Below are 6,329 nucleotides of genomic sequence, written 5' to 3'. Positions count from 1 at the left end.
TTCTGACCAGTCTAGAGTCTGGTTGTTACTTATCCATCCATTTGAAAATATTTACTGAACATTTTTAAAAATATATTTTTATTTATTTACTCATAAGAGACACACATAGAAAGGCTGAGACACAGGTAGAGAGAGAAGCAGGCTCCCTGCAGGGAGCCTGATGTGGAACTCAATCCCAGGAACCCGGGATCATGATCTGAACCAAAGGCAGATGCTCAACCACTGAGCCACCCAGATGTCCCTTACTGAATATTTCTGATGTGTAGGGCATGTGTTTGGTGTGGAACATAGAAGACCACTATAGTCTGTGCTCCTGGGGCTCACAGTCTAGTCCTGACAATTGACCAGCGTAGAGCTCACTTGATACAAGAGAAAGACCAAATGAATTAGTCTGACAATTTCATTACTCATTTCATCATTCTTTCATTTGTTAAGTTAAGTTATTTGACTTAACCCCTACTCATTAATTTCCCGATGCAAGGAGCCACACTAACTTTTGCTTGAGGAACTCAGCACTTCATGGAGGTGGCCATGGCAAAGAAAAGGCACACTGGGTGTGGAAGGGTACAGAGCAACCAACTTGGGTGTCAGGTTTGTGGGGGCAGGGTCGTGGAAGTTCCATAAGGGCGGGAGATACTTGGTTTGGGTCCTGAGAGGAGAGTTGTGAGGAAAAGAAGAGGAGGGAGTGACAACCAGAGAGGGGGTGGCCTAGATAGGGCACCTACATGGACGAAGGAAACAGGCACATCAGATAGAGTGGATGTGGGTGGGTGGACCGATGGAGGCCAGGCCAGCTGTGTGTGTGTCTGTGTGTGTGCGTGCGCACATACACACACATATGCACACACATGTGTGCTTGGGCTATGTTTGTGTTCTGTCTGAAAATGTTGATTTTGTGTGCTGCTGAGGTGAAATCTTAAAAGACTCAAAATTCTACAATCTGACTTTGAAGGAGAGCAGTAAAAGTGTGGGTGCGATACAGCCAGATTTGCAAAATGTGAATTTGCCTTCACACTTCAAACTAGAGGCCTACATAAACGTTGCTTGTTTTTCTAAATCCTCTATTTGTTATTGAGAAAAGTCTCCAAATTTCTGGAGAGGTGATTATAGTAAGAATGCCGTGGGTATACTTGAAAACCTCTGCTTTACTCCTCTGTGAGTTCCAAACTGAAGCAGTTTGTCAGTAGGCTGAGATTGAGATAGGCGGAGACGGAGGCAGGAAGGCCATGTACTGTCCTGGGTGGGTGGCCAGGGCCCACTCACTTCTACCCTGGGAAGAGAAGTTTCCATGAGAGCTATTATTACTCTGGATTTCTACAAAGTAACATTTCAGGGACAATCTGTATGTTTTAACAAATTATGCTATTATGGACAAAGCTGGAATTACTTCTAATCATTTCACAAGGGACATTTTAAAACTTGCAGATGATTTTGCTATTTTGTCAGTGTGGAACCGACCCATTTAAACTTTCCAGTCGTATTAATTTTTAATTTAAATTTAATGAAATTAATTCAAATTAAGAAGGTGACCATTATCAATTTCCTTTCCTATTAGTTCCTTAATGCTTTGGCAAATTGCATTCTAAACTTCTCCTTCAACGAGCTAGATACATATTCATGGGTTTCCTAAGAAAAGATGAATTTGATCTTGATATGCTAATCCATAGCCATGGCAGCAATCAAGGAACAGCTAGGGAGAGAAGTGCATTCTGGTATTAATTATGAATCAGGCATTAAGAGCTGGTAAATAATTAAAGCTTCATGTGTCACAACACAAGTTAAGGATCAGTGTGTATTTCCATTACCAAATGTGTTTTGAGGCTATTTCTAGCCCTATTTTGATGTTGACTGAACATAAACTGGGATGCAACTAGGTGACTCTCATTCATAGAAAACTCAGAGTACAGAATTTTGAACTTACTGAACTATTGGTGTGGGTATACATTCAAATTCAGAGACGGATGTTTGGTGTTCCTAGGAGCTTCTGGGTCATCAGCCCCCTCCCCTCAAAGTTTCTTCACTCTTTGGGGGTCTGTGCAGAGGAATCATGCATTGGGCAAGAGGCTGTGCTGCTCCAAGTATCCGATGATCAATTGTATCTGCAGCTCCCAGGAGCTTGTTAAAAGTGCAGGGTCTGAGGCCCACCAAGACATACTAGATCAAATCTGCCTTTTAACGAGATCCTCAGATGACTCCTTTGTACAATGAAGTGCTGCTAAGGTACTTTTAAGCTTGAGGAATTTGTAATTCTTTAATTTCCTTGATTCTTTTACTGTGGAAAGGAGACCAGGTTCTACTTGAGCTCTCCCCAGGTTCTAAATGGCCAACCTCCCCACATTTCCAGCACATTCTGAGGGGCTGGGTACTGCTGAGGGCCACCTGTAGGCCTTCACCAAGCAGTGGTCTTGGGTTTGAATGCTGGTCCTGCTCCTTGTTAGCTGTGTGACCTTAAGTAAGCTCCTAGCTTTTCTGAGGCTTGGCTCCAGTGGGAATGGCACTGCACACCTCAATCGGGCTGTTAGGAGTTTGTCTGTGGGAAGTAATGCCTGCCACTGGCACAGCCGTCTGCAAATGGTAGTCATGGTAATGATGATGGTGATGACGGCATTGAGGAAAGAGTGACTTTTAGAGGAAAGAGCTGATGGCCGGGAAGGAGGTGATTCACTCAGTGGACAAAGGAAGGATACTAGAGATTCTTTAAGAATAGTCATGCATTAGGCTTGATGGCCTAAAGGGAAGTTTGAAAGAGGAATTTTCTTGGAATGGGTTTTGGGATAGCAGGAATACTACTCTCAGTGAGTGAGACTTGCTCTGAAAAAGAGAAGAGAAGGGAATTTTGGAGTGAGATTCCAGTGCTCGGTCTGTTCGGACCTCTTTGCATCCTGACTTTCTCTGCATCAAAATCTGTCATCCTTCTGCCGAGTAAACAAATAGACGTCACCCTTTTTTCTGAACGTGAAAAATAAATAACTTTCGTGTCTTTTCTATAGGTTCAAATGAATGAGGAAGGGAAAGCAGACATTTGAAATTCTAAAGTCTAAAAACTTCAATTTAAAAATTTCTACTTTATAAAGGCATCTACAGTTACCTTTTTTCAGAGACCCCAATTTTGTTCCCCAAATTGTGAGGTCTCTTAATGGAATTGGATCTCTCTTGTATTTTCCACCCTACAAAATCTCCCTTCTTCATTTCCCTTAGTCACTTCTGCTCTCAAGTATGAAAATAATATTTATTGTGATAATAAATGTTGACCTCTTCAAAGATAGAATGAGCCATTAGTGGGATGGGGTTAAGAAGACCAGATGCCCAGGAATGTTTTCATTGTCCTTTCAAAATGCTGGGCAAGCCGCTGAACAAGAATGAGAACCTTTGGGCATTTCCCATCAGCGACTGTAGGTCGCGAGGTCATGGGCTCTGGCCCCGCAGGAACACATGAATACCAAATACGAAGGCCTCCTTCTTCCTTATTCTCTAGAAGGCACAGTGTGGAATTACCCATTATGGCCATGAATTGCCACTTTATTTTGATGGGCATGAAAGAAAGGAAAGCTGAACATTATTAAAAAAAACCCTCATCTTAAACCTTTTCAATTTTTAAGCCCATAAATACAGGGGTCAGAACAAGAGGCCCTACTTTTAAAAAATATTTTATGTCAGGTTGTATGCCATATATAATATTTAGCAAGCTTATATCCTCTCATCTGGGAGTAACAGATTTTTACCAGCTCTACTCACAAGGCAATTTTTAGTCATACGCTGAAATATATTAGAATCAGAACCTCAACTTTCTATTTAAATTTGGGTCACTGAGTTTGATCAGGTGTTGATAGGTTCTGAAACTATGAACGTGGTTCCAAAATTGGTTGTTTGCAGAATCTATGAGGTTGGGGGCAGGCAGGAAGAAGGGGCCAGAGGGTGCTGCTAAGGTCTGACATCAGAAATTTCCTTTCTTCTTCCCGTCTCCCGGAGCACTGAGTACCTCACTCTATGTACAGGATGGGTGTGACTCACACTGTATATTGTCCTCATCTGGGACCTGAGAGGCAACGCGGCTAAATGGGGAAGAATTAGGACTCAGGAGCCAGCCTACTAGCTGTGGGAGCTTAGGCAAGACACTCTGTGCCTCAGTTTCCTTATCTGCAAAATGCAGCTAATGATAGTTCCTACCTTTTAGGTCACAGTGAGATTAGATGAGTAAATACATGCAGTGCACTGCAAGCTGTGCCTGGCACATAGTAATCGGTATGTATTTGCTTACTCTTTCTCATCCTGGCTGCCTGACCCTGAGCTCAGAGAAAGAATTCATCTTTCTATTTCCATAGTGCCAGGTGTAGGACTATTCAGCAATGCATATACATTCATTCCACTAATATTTATCACATGCCTACAATGAGTCAGGCCCTGACTGAGAGGCTTGATCACTGTCCTTCTAGAAGGAATCTCTGGAGAGATGAGCAAATATTGCAATACTTCTAGTTGGGGAAGTTTGGGATGCTATGGGGCACCTCCCAGAGGTGCTTGTCTCTAACCTGTGGAGAGTGGACCAGGCTTTCTTGAGGGGAGCTGAGCCTTAGCCAAGTGTGTAGGATGAGCAGGAGAAGAGCAGAGAGGGTTGTGGGTAAAGGGAAGCACCTGTAAGAAGATATCCCATGAACAAGTGTTGAATGGAAAGAAATTTTGGTCAGCTTTTGAGAAGGGGAGGGAAGCTCAACATTTTCTTAAATTATTTTAGTTGAAACAGGAATGCCCTGGCACTCCTGATGGCCATGAAAAAGGATGAAAGTGGAAGAAGGCATCCTGAGAAGAGTCCCCTCCTGCCAGGAAGGCCTTCAGCATTCAGGACTCTGTGTTGAAGCCGCCTTGGGCACATCCATGTGCTTTATGAAGCATTTTCTCCCTCCCTTTCCCTCCCTTCTCTTCCCTTCCCTTCCCTTCCCTTCCCTTCCCTTCCCTTCCCTTCCCTTCCCTTCCCTTCCCTTCCCTTCCCTTCCCTTCCCTTCCCTTCCCATCCCATCCCATCCCATCCCATCCCATCCCATCCCATCTCATCCCTCTTTCTTCCTTCTTTCTTTTCTTTCTTTCCTTCCTTCTCTTAAGTTTAGATTTAATTGACATATTATTATGTTAGTTTTAGATGTACAATATAATGATTCCATATTTGTTGATAATGGGAAGTGATTACCATAATAAATTTACTCAACACCCATCATTACACGTTGTTACAACTTTTTTTTTTTCTAGTGGGGAAACTTTTAAGATCTACTCTTTGGCAACTTTTAGACATACAATACAGCATTGTATGTATGTATGTATTTATTTATTTATTTATTTATTTATGGTTATTTATTCAGCATAAAACAATTGCCTCCAGCACAATACAATTGCCTCCAGCTTTATCACGTCCATGACCCAATCTGCCGCTAAACTGGAATTCAGTTACTGGTCCAGTCCCAGTCTCAGCTTTCTTGTTGGCATCAGGGGGCACAATGCTTTGTCTGTAGGTGTGTCTCTGTCAGCCTCCCCTCATGTGAATCTTGCAGGTCGCATTCTCTCTAGACCTATGGCTTAGGCTTACTAGTCTCAGGACAGCTGCGGTGCAGAGCAGCAGACACCATTTCAGAAGGCTGGTGAAGGCAATAGAGGAGATCCTAGATATGCTGGTTGGTATTTCTATCAATAGAAATGCCTCCAGACAAACTGTTCCTTTAGGAAGCCCCATGATCTGAGAGACAATATGGACTTCATGACATGAAGATTGGGCACATTTTTGTCGGCCATCTCAGGGCATTGGAGCATGTGGACATCCTTCTTGGCTACCCTCACTGCCTCCTTGAAAAGGAGTTCATAAATGGCACTATGGCTCTTCTTGGACATCAGCATCTCGGTGGCTGCTATGCCTGAGGTTGGGGCTGGAAAGCCAATATAGTGTTAACAGTAGTCACTGTGCTCTACCTTCCATCCACACAATTTATTTTTTCTACAGTTGTAAGTTTGTGCTCTTAAATTACCTTTTCCCCATCACTGCCTTCTTATACATATATTTAATGCCCTCTTTCTCTAAATCCTGTGTCATCTCCAGCAGCTTACTTACCCTGATAGGAGCCATAAATGTTTTGACTGCAGAGGAATGATCAATTCATTGCAAAGAAAACATAGGTCAAGTTTCTTGTGTTGCCCTGCTCAGACCTAGCAAAACTCTGCCATCCTTGAAAGGAGTTTTGTTCCCATGTGGATTGCTCATGGCCACCATCCCTTCACTCCTGCTAAGCTTCCCCTTTACCCTGTTTTCCTCTTCATGACTTCATAAGATAAAGCTGTCTCTTAAACTG

The 6,329-nt window shown here is 42.9% G+C and overlaps 1 pseudogene; it reads right to left on the bottom strand.

The window, feature by feature from the left end:
• Positions 1-5,347: 5,347 nt before the first annotated feature.
• On the bottom strand, positions 5,348-5,889 carry LOC140608258 (small ribosomal subunit protein eS10-like; annotated as a pseudogene).
• Between the last annotated feature and the right edge of the window lie 440 nt (positions 5,890-6,329).

Source organism: Canis lupus, chromosome 17 (assembly GCF_048164855.1).
Source record: "Canis lupus baileyi chromosome 17, mCanLup2.hap1, whole genome shotgun sequence".
In the NCBI taxonomy this organism is placed as follows: domain Eukaryota; kingdom Metazoa; phylum Chordata; class Mammalia; order Carnivora; family Canidae; genus Canis; species Canis lupus.
This window is presented reverse-complemented; position numbering and strand designations above follow the sequence as displayed.